Here is a 15,073-nt window from a genome sequence, read left to right as displayed (position 1 = left end):
CTAAAACTTTTTAAAAATGAAAGTAAGAGCTTAGCCTTTCATAAGAGTGCAAAAAGAATCTGAAAGGCATTAATGATTTGTCAAAGGTGTGAACCAGAAGCTGAAGAAGTTGAAGACTATTCTCACTCAGGGTTCATGTTTTTATGCCACACCATATCTATGTCACTGTGTTTGAGAAATAAAAGGGGGGGCAGTTGATTATCATATACAAGGAATTTTGTAATGTTAATAAGGAGACTAAAGCATTCAAGCCTCCTTTTTACCTTTTGAAATACCAGCTACCAAAGAGTAACATTTAATCTTGCTTCCAGATTACAGATGAATTCGAGAAATTCTTTCTTAAATTTCACAGAATTTTTTTTGCCATACTAGAGATTGAATCCATCCCCCCTTTTTTATTTTGAGACAGGATCTCACTAAATTGCTGAGTTAACCAAGATGGGCTCTAACTTGTGAAATTTATGCCTCAGCCTCCCAGACTGAGAGATTATAGGCATGCACCACCATGCCTGGCAAGTTTAACCTTTAAATGATTTCTTCATAATGTATAAAGTTTGCTTTGAAGATCAGTGTGTCAAATTGGGATTTATTTTTCCCAAAGAAGATTCTATTTTTATTTGCTAGGTCCAACTTTTGTATATGGAAGTTCATTCACTGTTAACTACTATATTCCAATTAATCACCAATTCAGTTCACATTAATAATGACAAATTTTACATACAGATCTATCCATGACTTTTTACCTGCCTGGGGGATCACCCATTAAAAGGATGAGACAGAATTCATCATGCTTATTACTTCTCTCAAAAACGTTCATACAAATAAGGGATCAATTATAATAAATTAATCTTACTAGGTTGCTAAAGGCAGACTTATACATGAGTTGGACTTATTAGCCATTTCTAAATAAATCCTACTTAAAAAGTCAACTATTGGCATCAAAAGATCAATTACTTTCTACAAAACAAAACAAATTCTTATTTAACTTTTAATTTTTTAGTAATTTAACACTTAGAGAATGGTTGTTAGAACAGGATCAAGAATTCCTGGGTACTTGTCATCCAGATTCACCAATTTTTAACAGTTTAACCAATTGTTTCAGTGGTTGCTTATCCATGTCTGTCTCGACTGACCCTGCCCTTTCTACCTGTCTTTTCATCTCTCTACCTACCTTTATCTGTACATGTGTGTAAGTGCGTTTATATAGAGAGGTATTTTCTTACCTACTTAGGAAAGCTAACATTAATCCAGTATTATATTATTACTAGACTTTCTACTTTCAAACTTCACCAGTCTCCTCATAATGATGTTTATGGTAATTTCCCCCTACTCCAAGATCCAATCCAGGATCATGTATTGCATTTAGGTGCCATATCTTTTAAGCTCCTTCACTCTGGAAATTTTTTCAGACTTTCTCTGACTTTGATGACATTAACCTTTTTAAGAATATGGTTCATTTGTCTCTATAGACTAGCCTCCAGTTTGGATTTCTTTTAAATTTCTTCATTGTTAGATCAAAGTATGTATTTTTGGCAAGAGTACTTAATAAATGATGATGTGTACTGGTCTCTCACGTCAGGGAGCACACAGTGACAGTTTTCTCATTAGTGATGTTAGCACCTCGCTGGTTCAGGTGGTGCCCATTAGCAAAACAAGACCAACTGCTAGTGGCAAAGAAGGAAATAATTAAATAAAATTTCAGAATTGTTTTGCATGGATTTTCTGTGTAGTAAAATTTCATGTTTAATAACAAAATACACAGCACACAAAACAAAGAAATATGTAGATCTTGCTATTAAACAAAATGCCAATTATTCAGGTAACAAATATTACTTATCCTTTGCCTAATTGGACTACATGATCTAACAAAATACCTTTATTTTATGCACACTATTTGCAAAACATTTCATACGTATTGTTCCTAAGCTTTATAACAGGCATGAAAGATTTTAATTTTAAACCCATTTTGGAAAATAAGGAATATAAGGAAACAGGCAGAAGAACTTAGTGATTCTCTAGGGAGTTCATAAGTAGGTAAAAAAAAGGACAAAATTTGGATTCAAATTTGCCTGGCTTTCACACTCCTGCTGTTCTGACATAGCATATGGTAATTCTTTTCTTTTTTTTTCTTTTTGAGATAGGGTCTCACTATGCAGTTCAGGCTGGCCTTAAACTCACTTTGTAGCCCAAGCTGGCTTTGAACTCACAGCTATCCTCCTGCCTCAGCCTCCCGAGTGCTGGGATTACAGGCCTTCACCACCATGCCCAGCTGGTAATTCTTTTAAATGAAAAAAGTTATTTTCTATGTGCTAGCCCAAACTACATGCAAATGTTGTTTAACTTTCTTTCTCCATATAAAAAGGAGATTAATTTTTTAGGGGAACTCTTATAAAATTGTAATAGTTAATTTCATGAGAATAAGTTAAAATAGGCAGTGAAAATGATGGACATCTGGTTTATCAGCTTTAAAAAGACTTAGTATCTGTAAACTTTTATTCGCCACATATTCCCTGTTTATTGCACACATTATTTTTCTTTTTCCGTGTTCTTCCACTTAGCCTTATTTGTCTCTGTATTTTTATTATTACTGTAATTATAACACAGTAATTGTACAAGTCAGTGGGACTCAGTGGGACATTTCCTTACATGCGTGTATTATGCACTGATCAAGTCTATCCCCCTCTACCTTCTTCTCCCACCCTGACCCCTTCCTAGTCCCCAGTACTCCTTCTTCTATTTGTAGGTATTTTTATTTTGTTTTGTTTTTGGGTTTTGGTTTCCACATAAGGGAGAAAACATACTTTTCTTTCTGTGTCTGGCTTATTTCACTTAACATGATGTCCTCCAGTTCTGTCCCTTTTCCTGCCAGTGACAGAATTCTATTCTTCCTTACCATTGACTAGCACTCCATTGTATACGTTCAGTTCCATTTACTGGGACAAAGTACCAGACGTCTGCGATCTAAGGGACAGGACCACTTTGGCTCCCGGCTTCAGAGGATTCAGTCCAAGGTCGGTGGGCTCCAAGACAGAAGCAGCATGGTGCAAGGTGGTGGAAGGGCAAGGCGCAGAAAAGTTGTCCCGCCCATGGCAGCCAGGGTGGGGGTGGGGGAACCAGGTGGGGCAAGAATACACCCTTGGGTCATCCGCCCAGGGACTCACCTCCTCCAAACAGGCCCCACCTCCTAGCAGCACATGCAGCTCTGAACTCATCCACGGCTGAACCCACTCGTGAGTTACAGCTTGCCATGATCCAGTCGTCCTCCCAAAGCCCCACCTCAGAATGCATGAGACGTTGGGGAGTCATTTTAGATCTGAGCCATGACCGTGTCTATCTACCACAGCTCTACAAAGCCCATCACCTGCCCACAAGCACCTGCTGGATCCCATGCATCTCCATCTTTCTTTCTGGATACTCGGGGCTCTGGATCTCCCTCTCTCTGTCTTATTCTGGCCCCTCTCCTTGCCAAATATGTTTCCTTCTCTCTCTCATATGATCATAGCTAACTGGGACTTGTGCGCTGAAGAAAGTCTTTAAGGATCAGTCCTGAGCTCTCTGCCAGTGAGTGCTTCCATTAATATTTTGGATGCTGATGATTAAAAGTAATCCCAGATTGGGTGAAGCGGTTACAACCTAGGAACATTCCATTAAAAGTAAAACATCTGACAAGGTAGAAAATGGATAAGAACAGAAGGCTCTTTGTGGGACACCAGTAATGTAATTACTTTAGGGAAGTAGAACCATCTGTTCAAGCACATGGTGGCACAGGATGTAATTTATACAAATATATTAGGAAAGAATAGAGGATTAGAGCAACTCCAATTCTAAATGTGAGTCAAGAAAGTAGCACATTAAAAATAAGTATTGTCATCTCGGAAACTGAGAGGCTGAGGCAGGAAGATTGCTGCAAGTTCAAGGCTAACCTGGGCTACATAGTGAGTTCAAGGCCAGCCTGAACTATGTAATGATACCCTATCTCAGAAAAGCAAATAAACAAAAACAAATAAAAAATAAGTGTAGTATTGTGTATGAACAGTTCCAGGCATTACCTAGGTCATCATTATAGCAATATTTTTGTTTAGGCTTAACATATTGAAAAATGTAGGGCTGGGGATATAGCTCAGGGGTACAAGTGCCTACCTGGCAAGCACAGGTCCTGAGTTTGATTCCTGGTACTAAAAATAAAAAACAAAAACGTATGCATTTGCCCAGCATGACAATGCACACCTTTAATCATAGCTAGTCAGGAAACCGGCACAGGAGGATGGCAGGTTTGAAGCTAACCTGGGCAACTTAGTGAAACCCTGACTTTAAATAAAATTTTAAAAATCTGGGGATATAGCTCAGCATACTGGGTTCAATTTCCAGTAATGAGGAAAATAAAACCATTTAAAATTGGACGTGTCTGCACACTCATGTAATCCCGGCACTCTGGGAGGCTGAGGAGAAGAATCACAAACTTGAGCCTATCCTGGAAAACTTAGTGACTTAGAAAGACCTTGTCTCAAAATAAAAAGCAAAAACAAAATGGCTGGGAATGTAGCTCACTGAGAAGGTTCTGGGTTCAATTGCCAGTACAGCCCCAAAATAAGTTTTTTAATTCCTTAATCAGTAGGGTTTTATTTTAAAAAGTAAATGCCTACTGGAGAAAAAAAAAAGCAGTCTTTTAATCATTCAAATCTAACTGAAAAATATTTCATCAGGCAATGACTTTGTTCCAATCTTTATACCTGTGGTGGATTGACAACTGGTGGTCAACTTGTAACACCCAGCTGAACTGAACCAATGTGTGCTGGGTTTGGGAGGCCTACCTGAGGACTGCTGCCAGCAGCAGAAGAGGCAGAACCGGAGACAAAGATGCTGAAGCTGTTAGGGAAGCTGTTGGCTTTCCTGGAGGAGCTTGTCATGCTGGCTTTCCTGATGAACTTGGCTGTTCTCATGATCCAAGGAGCTCGAGACCTTGTTGCTGAGAATGGCTATGGTTCACCTTGGGGAGCTCTGGTCCTCACTTTGAGCATTGCTTCCTGGCTCCGGAGGGGAAGATGGTGCACTGTTCAGTCTCCTAGAGAACCTTGTCCTGTTGGCTTTCCTGATGAGTGCTCAGCTTTCCTCATCGAGGAGCTCAGGACCTCACTGTTGCTGAGGGTGGCTGTGGTACTTCTCAGGAGAGCTCTGGTTCTTACTTTGAGGGTCACTTCTTGGCTCCAGTTCAAACCCTTCAGCCTGCTAGCACAGATCCTTCATCCCACTGACAAAGACTTTCTAGCTTCCACCTTTGGGCCTTGTCAGAGCAGGTCCATGAAAAAGGCCTGCCTGAGACATTGTCGTGGGCTCTCGGCTTCCAGTTGGACTTGTGGGAGGCATTGTTGTGGGCGCTAGGTCTTCAGCTGAACTCATGCAGGACATCACTGTGGGATCCAGGCCCTCAGCTGGATTCTTTGGTCTTTAGTGTGTGGACAGATTTCGTGCCCTATCTTTGTATATGATTCTTTGGGTGACTTTTATAAAGTAATCTTATAAAATACATGTCTTGTATTTATTGTTCCCCTTTCAGAACCCCAAACTACAACAACATCTAATAAGTAGTTTGTTCTAAGAGGGATGAGAGAGGGAGAGAAAAATTTGCAGGTACTGAAGTTGCCTGAGTGGCCAGTGTGAAGTGGGCATCAGTGCGGGTTCCCACCACTGCCAGGTCACAGTGGGCATGTGACCATCTTTTCTGGCACTTCACTTGGCAACCATCATTCCATGGAGCAGCAAATGCAAAGCTGAACTTCCTGGTTACAAAGACAAGCAAACTGAAAGAAACTGGCTACTTAAAGAGGGAATCTGTGAAATCACCACCCCAGGGGAGTAACTCTTTCCGGGGAAACATTCTCTGCTACAAAGAAGATTTGTGGGCCACATACCAGATTGGACATTCCTGGAGAAAGAAGGGAGGACATGCTTTGCTCTGAATGAGAGGCAAAGGTATCTTTTTTGAAATTAAATTCTGAGTTAAGCATTTGTTTCAGTCCAAACAAAAGGTAGAGTCTATCACATTACACAAGATTTATTCTGCAAGAGATCTAGGAAACAAACCATCTTGAGAACTTTCCAGTTCAGGTTTTCAGATCTGATTTGTTTTCCCAGGGCCACTTCTCGCAATTGTTCTAAGTAACAGGAATACTTGCACCTGTTCGTGGAACAGAGCAGCCCCAATCTGTGGAACTTTGCACTCCTAACATACACCTTTGTGGTTTCTCTGGTCTCTTGTGTTACCCTTAAAAGGGTAAGACAGAAAATGGGAGAGTTGGGAGACGTATGAGTGAGGAGCCCTGGCAAACACAAATACTTAAACTTAGCTCATTTTGTTCACTGGTGATCATCCTGCTGCCAGGAATACCCTTCTTGGTACAAAAAAATTAACAACTCTTGTCAAGGGATCTTGTTCACTTACTAATACGTAAATGCCTATGACACACGAAGCAAAGAATTCAATCGACCCCAAAATTTCACTCTATCCTCACTTGACAACACATTCATAGCACTGTTGCTCAGTTTGCACATGTGTAAGATTAGTCTGCTGTAGGTGCGAGGTCTCACGAGATCATCTGTGAAGTCTCCTGCAGTTCTAAAAGATGTTTCTGTGTCTCTCCAGGCTGGTGGTGCTGCTTGTGGACTCTGGATTCCAGTCCTGGCTCTAAACCATCACACTGTGGCAGTTTGGGGAGGCTGCCTTAAACCCTTTTGAGTGAACTTCTGCATGTGATTGCTGTCCTAAGGTCTCTACCATGCGCAGCTTATTGACCAAGTTGCTTACGAGTGTGTTTGTGCATGTGGGAGATTCTATGAATGGAATTTGAGAAAATATTGTACCTATGAAGAACATGCAGCATAATACCTTATAGTAATGTTTTTTATTAACATCAGTAATGTCTTCATTAATGTCAATAATGTTAATCTCATCCTCTCTACTGTCTTTGAAAAGGCTCCTCATCCACTTTAAACTAAAGTCACACAATTTTCCATGGAAACAAGGGGCGGGAGTTGAGGAAATTGTTAGGTTTATGTGTCAGAGTTTGACATAAGACTTGCGTGGCAACACTTTACTTCTCAATGTTTATCACCCATTATGATCAGAACAATCTGGCATAGGTCTCAGCTGTCTGGTGCCCAAAGCCAAGGGTCAACATAAATGCATATGAACTTGACCAGAAACACCTGCTTTGGTCACAAATACAAATGGTTACATCAGCCAGATAAAAGTTTATGTGAGTTTGGGATATTTTCTGGGTATTTCAATCTCTTACCCATTACTTTAATAGTTGCTATTATTAACAATATAAAATGTTCTTCATAGACTAGACTCATAATTTTCTGGAAGGTTTTTGTTTTTAACTGCATAACTTCATCTTACTCTAGATGAAAATTAACTATGAAAACATAGTTGAATTCAGAATTCAGTAAGTATATAACTGGCGAGCATAGTGATGCATGCCTGCAATCCCAGCACTCGGGAGGCGGAAGGATTGCTGGGAGTTTAAGGCTAGCCTGGGCTACAAAGTGAGTTGAAGCCCAGCCAGAACTGCTTAATGAAACCCCATCTCAAAAAGACAAAAAAAAATTGATAGTATACATCTAAAAGAACACTGAGGACTCTGAATCCATCTCCAAGGAACAAATTATAGAGGCCACTGCCATTCTCGAACATGGTGCTCTGCAGCTTTCTTCTCAAAGCATTCTTTCACTTGCAATTTGAGGCTGCGAAGAGTGGAGAATTTCTGCTTCTTGTGATGCCCTCTGGCCAACTTTTCTGTTCTCCTGTTCCTTCTCAACGATCAAGATCTCCTCTGCTCTATCTTTATAGTCCACAGCTTTACTGGAGGTCCCTTTCTGGTCATACTCACATTTTAAATCATTCTGCTGTCCTCTTTGCTCTTGATTATCAACACAGATCTGGCTAAAAGCCCCAACAGCCCCCATGCCGTAGCCTCAACATTAGACGGCCTTGAAATTTCTTCTGCCAGATTAATTAGTCCACCATCCTTAATCTCCAGGCAAAGTCTCTGGACACAAATAAAATGCAGAAGACCTTTTCACCAAGCTGTAACACATATCATCTGGAGCCCAACAACTAATGCCTCAAGAGGTTTCTTTCCATCAGAAACTGTTTGAGACTGGTCTTTACCAGCCTGCTGGTGTTCTGAGCTCTGACCAGAATTTCCCACCAAGTACAGCCTATGGTATTCCAGCTCTACTTTTTCAGCCATCATCTCTGAATCATTCCAAACTCTTCCCACAAGCTATTCCCAAAGGCTCATGAACCACATGATTAGGTATAGTCACAGAAATGACTCCACTCCTGGTACCAAATTCTGTTTGGGTTCCCTTTCTCTCATTGCTGAGACAAAATACCCAATGCCTAAAGTTAAGGGAGGAAAGGTTTACTTAGTTCACAGTTTTTAGAGGTTTCAGTCCATAGTCAGCTGGGTCCAAGGCAAGGTGGCACATGGCAGAGGGGCAACCATTCATAGCAGCAGAAAACAGTAAAAGCAATGAAAGAGAGAGAGACAGAGACAGAGAGAGGAAGCTCTTTCTGCCCCCTTTTATCTTTTTTTGAGACAGGTCTTTCTCGGCAGGTCAGGTTGGCCTTGAACTCACTTTGTAGCCCAGACTGGCCTCAAACTCAGAGTGATCCTCCTACCTCAGCCACCCAAGTGCTGGGATTATAGGTGTGTTCCACCGTGCTTGGATTTTGCCCTTTTATCTTATCCAGACTGCAATCAATTACCAGAAATCACCCACCTTTAACCCTAGCACTGAACCCTGAATCAACCACAAACCCTAGATTCAGCTACTTCCAAAAAAGCCGCATTTAAAAATGCATGAGGCTTTGGGGGGACATCTAGACACAAACCATAACATCCTTCACAGAACTCTGTTTAACATGGTGCTCTCAAACAGCTGCCAAAAGCCTACATTGAAATGGCCATCTAAGAAATAATTTGACACCCTTCATAAAATTGCAACATGGCTATACTTTCATTTATTTGAGGCACATTATAACAGGGTCTGTGTGGTAAGTTTTCTTAGAATTTATTGCTAAACAATGCAGTATTTATTTGTTCAATTAATGTTTCATTTTAGCACTTAATTATATACTTCTTTATAACAAGAAGTCCAGAGTTAAGTTTTCTATTTGATTTTAACATGTTTTTGTACTTAAGTTTTCAAGTGATCATTCCCTACACTTTTTGTTTCCAGCACTCTATTCATAAACTGGCTTTTGTTCTTTTTTCTTTTTCCTTTTTTTTCTTTCTATTTTCTTTCTTCCTACTGAGTACTGAACCCAGGGCCTTTGAACTGAATATCATCCCCACCCCACCACTTCTTTATTTTTATTTTGAGACAGGATCTCACTAAGTCACCAAATTGCCCAGTGACTTGAACTTGCAGTCCTCCTGCCTCTGTCTCCCCGAATGTTGGGATGATAGGCCTGTGTAAATCTGACATATTTCTGGGTGTGGACTCTGAAGTGGTTATCTAGTTGTGATCTGTGAGTAGAACATTAACCGAATATTCAAATTCACCTTGAAATATGATGCTTGTCAGTTCAGTGGCTGGGTAAATGTATACAAGTCCACCTGTGACTCTTGAGAAAACCCTAATAAAGAGCACTGTGTTGGAGCATTCCTGCCTTAGCCTGAGTACTGCCTATGTGTCCAGACAGCTTAGCTCTGGAAGCTACTGTGCAGGAACTGAGGCTCCCATGCACCCATGTGTAACCACTGCAGTGAGACTCTTGGATTCTAATTCAGGGGCCACACCTCCCTCCAGGTACCACCATTTATAAACTCTAAGTTTTCTCATCATGAGTAAGACAGTATCAAGCATTAATATCAATGGTAGGAATTATCCACACAAGGACAAAAATAAGAAGGACATTTCTCGAGTGCTGTCTTCTGTGAGATATACTAGGTCAGTTCCAGGGAAGAAGCCCAGCTCTAAAATTAATATTTGAGAACCGTATGATCATTTCATAAAAATTGAGAAGGAACGAGCAAGTGACGGAAAATAAATGAATTACTTCCTTTTTGGCTTTCTATTCAGGAACCCGTGCTATTTAAGCAGTTCTATTCTTGCAAGAGGAAGTCAGTTGCACTTCCAACTTAGCAAATATTTAACACAAGCACATGTGCTGACAGAAGCATGCTCCTGGGGGATTACCTGAGAATCAGAGATCAACCCATTCCTCTAGATGCCCAGTCACAGACTGGAATCAACTTAGCTCACAGAAATAATTTATTCAGCCCTTGAAATATTTGTAAAAATTTGTAGTCAACATTAGCTGGGCCTCGTGGCACGCATCTGCAATCCCAGAACTCTGGGAGGCTGAAGCAGAGAGTATATTGCAAATCTTAGTGAACCTTGTCTCAAAAAATAAATAAAATTAAAAGGGCTAGAGATATAACTCTTTGTGAAGGCCTTAGGTTCAACTTCCAGTACCAAGTAAATAATTAAAATTTAGCCAACATTTAAAAATTGAAATTTCATGGGTTAACCCACTCTGGCCCCCTTTCTGTCCCTCTCTTGGGCAGAAGCTTTCTTTCCCTCAATAAATATATTCTGCCCATTAAAAAATTGGAATTTCAGGGCTAGAGGAGTACTTCAGTGATACTCTGGAGGCTGAGGCAGGAAAATTGCAAGTTCAAGGTCAGCAAACAACCTTGTCTCAAATACTGTAAAGGAGAGGGGCGGGGGATGTATCTCCCCATTCCTTGCACTCACTGCTCAGTATGAGAGCGAGAGAGAGAGAGAGAGAGAGAGAGAGGTGAAGAGGAAGGGAGGGAGGGAGAGAGAAAAAGATAGCAAAGGAAAGGCCTGGCAACACCGTCCAGTATCCCCACGTGGCAACATCCGCTGGTGGTAAGAAATGCCTGCTGCTCTACTGAGTTAGGGACAGGGGGTCCAGTGATCACACCCCCGCCCCCACAGGTTCCCCATTGTCCCACAGCTGGCTCCTATAGTCATCCGCATTTGTGACTCCTACACACCTCCTAAATGGGTCAGAACAGCACAGCACTGAGTGCCAGATGGCACTGTGTTGCTGCCATCCTAATGTCAATATGGCTTTCACTAATTTCACTTGGTGGCTGTCAGCAGCCTGCACCTAGGGATGCTGCAAAACAGCCTCCAAAGCTCAGCGTTCGGTGATAGTGAGTGTGGCCCACACAATCTTTAAAAGCAAAATCTTCTAGGAAAGCCATTAGAAGAAATTTTCTTCGGGTCATTAAGAGCACTAGTTATGCTTGTCTGAAGAATTTTGTTTGCTTTTCTCTGATAAATATGGTATCTTATGCATCTCATCACCTCATTGTCTTACTGACTGGAAGAAAACCTAGAGACAAATACATGGTCCATCCTCAGCAACCGCACAGGGCTCGATGGGGTACGCACAGGCTTGGCAGCTTCTCACAGGCCTCCTGCCCTTGGGTCCAGCCTCTCTCTCACTTTGCTCGAAAATAACACAGGCTGTGTAGTAATAAATTGAAAAGAAGACCGTGAAGACAGGACGTCTAGAGAATTCCTTGTGATACGTGGTTTGCAAAAGGGTTACCGAACCATCGGTAGAAAATTCAAATAGTACAGAGAATGAGAAGTTTAAAATCTTCCCTTTTTCTTCCAATCCCTTTTCTTAAACATAGTCATTTGTAGACACATGAACACACACACACATACACATGCACACACGGTTTGTAAACATGCATATTTATGTCACATATCAGAATACAGACATTATCAAGGCAGCAAAAAAAGCCATCTTTCAAATACTATTTTATGGGGAAGTTTAGTGTCCTTTTTAAAAAAGAATGTTATGCTCTTGCTCTGCATCATCTAACTCTTTTATAATAAATAACTCAGAGTACTAGATTATTTTTCAAGTTAAAAAAATTCACAAAAATATTTACAGGACACTCAGGAAAATAAGAATATTGACTGGGTGATACTAAAAAATTACCAATGTTTTTTGATTTGTTAATGTGACGTGATTATGATTAAATTGAGATAAATGTGCTAATATTTACAGATAAAATATAATGCTTAGGACTTCAAATAATCTGAAGTATGGAGAAAACAAAAATGGTTTGTAGTACTTTTTAAATCTGGTGGGGTAGGCATGGGGGCTTTATTTATCTGATCTTTTTGTATATGTTTGAAATTTTCCATAATAAAAAGCTGAAAAACTTCATCGGTATTATTACATTTACTTAAAGTGTTGTAAAACTGGGTTTTAAAGAATCACCTATCACTCATCTGAATGTATATTTAAATATTACACAAGGCTATGAGGAGTTTCTCAAATTATAGAAGGTACTACTTTACAATCGCAGCATGCAATTATTTTTTTAAAAAACCTTTATTGAAATAAAATTCGTATTCCATGAAATGCACAATTTAAAAGTATATTCTGCCCTGGTTTTAGTATTTCCAGAGTTGTGCAACCATCAACACAATCTAATTTTAGAACTTTTCATCACCCCAAAAAGAAACCTCATCAGTAGCCCTGCATGTAACATGATTGCACTCACTTCTTTGCATCGGAGCTTTCTTTTGTCATAGCAACACAAATGAAGCCTCTACTCTGCAGATACCTATTTATCTTTAAGCACCTCCTCACTTATCTCCTAGGAGAGTAAGATCTCAGTGGTGAAAATTCTTTCCTCATCTGTTTATCGTTATATAAAAATAGTTACCTTCTATTATAGTAGACTGCAATGAGTGTCCCCAAGCAAAGGAGTCCTCAGGGAGGACTATGTCCCTACCCACTGAGGTTGCATGTGGCCATATATCAGTATGACAACAGAAGATCAGAAGACATGACATATGTCAGGTCCAAGCCAAACTCTGAGACATTGAAAGTTTCTACCAGCTCTCTTGTTTCATTTTGGTCAACTTTAGTTTTACCTGTAAATATGATCATAAGCGATAGCTTGTTTATTTAGTGGCTCATTTAGACAGTGGTGTGGGGGAGGGTGTTTGTTATGATTTTTTTTGTTGAAAATGAAGGAAGTCATATTTTTATTCTGGGTCTACTTCCTGTTTGCAGACTAAAGGTGCAATGGTCATTATGGTGTGGAAACAGCTTATATATTCTTTTCTTTCCACTCTTTCCTGAACGGGATACAGTATAGAGAAATTCTTGCTTAGTCTTGAGATATTTGAAGATTTATGTATGAACAACTATAAGAAAAAATGAATTTCAGAATAAATTGGTACAGCTTTTGTGGAAGATAACTTAGTCGTATGTTTTAAAATAATAAAAATGCAAGGACTCTATTGGCTCAAGAAAGAATAGAGTTGACAAACTGGATTATATCAAAGTTAAAAATTTCTGCAGAGCAAAGCAAACAACAGAGTACAAAGTCAGAATGGAAGATGAGGCTATGATGCCTATTCATCTGTCCAGGGTTAATATCCAGATACATAAAAAAACACTCACTGGGGCTGGGGATTTAGCTCAGCTGCACAGCGCCTGCCCGGTGAGCAAAAGGTCATGAGTTCGATTCCCAGTACCAGAAAAAAAAACAAAAAAACCCACTCATTGTACTATTGTGATTTTTCTAATATGAAGATAGTAATAATATCTATAGTCTCCACTTTGGGCCATAGTAAGTTGACCTACATTTTTAAAATGATGCTTTAAAAGTGGAAAATAAGGGGCTGGGGATTTAGCTCAGCGGCAAAAAGCGCCTGCCTGGCAAGCACAAGGTCGTGAGTTCGGTTCCTGGTACTGGAGAAAAACCAAAAACCAAATATATATATATATATATATATATATATATATATATATAAGTGGAAAATAAACAATTTAATTATCAAATAAGCTTAAAAGAAAGTGAAAAACAATAGCAATTAAATTTACTCATTATTTTGGTCTAAACATTCATTTGAAATTTTCTGTGTTACTAGTTTTCTGTTCTCTGAAGACATTTCCAAAGTTGTGTTTTATATCTTTGTGTGTGTGTGTTTGTGTGTGCTGGAGATTAAACCCAAGGTCTGGAGCATGCTTTAACTATCCCCTAGCACTAGCAATCTCTGTGGTAATTTTTCTGATGCTTTCTGCTTCAAAACTAAAAGGTCAGAGGGATAATGGGGCCCCACTCTCATGGTCTGTATTTGTACTGAAAATCAAGATCAAGGGAGCTATTACTCTTATGCTCCAAGACAGGTTTGTATTTTCCGTGATGTTTTTTTTATTTCATACAGGAAACACTGGGGTTCTATGATCTATGTCACACACACAGAAATATTTGTGGGTCTGTTTCTACAATCTGTTATTTCCTTTGAACTTGCTTATAAAGCAGAATTTCCTTAGTATTTCATTATCATCATACATAGCTCATTGTACTTGAAAATTCTGGAAATAATTTGAGGCCAAAGATAAAGGTAACCTTCTCCAGAAGAGATTTCTATTTATCTCTGTTAGGTCCTGGGAGCTACCCATCTTAATCCCAGCTCAAGATCTTACCATCCTTAAAAATCATCTAATCATCCAAACTCAAATGCTGTACTAAGCACTGGTTTATCTCTGGTTTCCCCTTACCCCAAAGTTGTGTTCTTTTAGAGTCCAAATTGCCTGCGAGATTCTCTGCTGTGTTGGCTGGGCACTTTGATTTTTGTTGCTCTGGTCCTGCAAGGCTACTAAAATGAGAGCTGAAATTTGGTCAGGATCAGTGCATGCCTCTAACCACCGCTTCTGTGCTAACTGGTCTGGGTTGCGGTTTCCTCTTCTCTTCTGTGTTTTTAAACTATTCTTAATGCTTCCTGGAATTTGTAGTTAGTCTTGTTCAATAACCCAGCCTACCATTATTAATCACAATACTGCCTTTGCAATATGAAAACTATTACTATTTTTTTTTTTGCTTATGCTAAATTTTTTGCATGTAGAGGTATTGCTGTTGGGATAAGAAAAAATATGTTATAAAAGCTATACTGCTAAAACAATTTTTTATATCATCAAAATATGCCCTCCATCATTAATAGCTTTCTTATGAATTGATTATAAGGAAGAGTTTAGTAATAGTTTACA

The sequence above is a fragment of the Chinchilla lanigera genome, unplaced genomic scaffold (genome assembly GCF_000276665.1).
Source record: "Chinchilla lanigera isolate Chin_1 unplaced genomic scaffold, ChiLan1.0 scaffold00009, whole genome shotgun sequence".
In the NCBI taxonomy this organism is placed as follows: domain Eukaryota; kingdom Metazoa; phylum Chordata; class Mammalia; order Rodentia; family Chinchillidae; genus Chinchilla; species Chinchilla lanigera.
The sequence above is the reverse complement of the archived record's forward strand: the minus strand, read 5'-3'. Positions refer to the sequence as shown.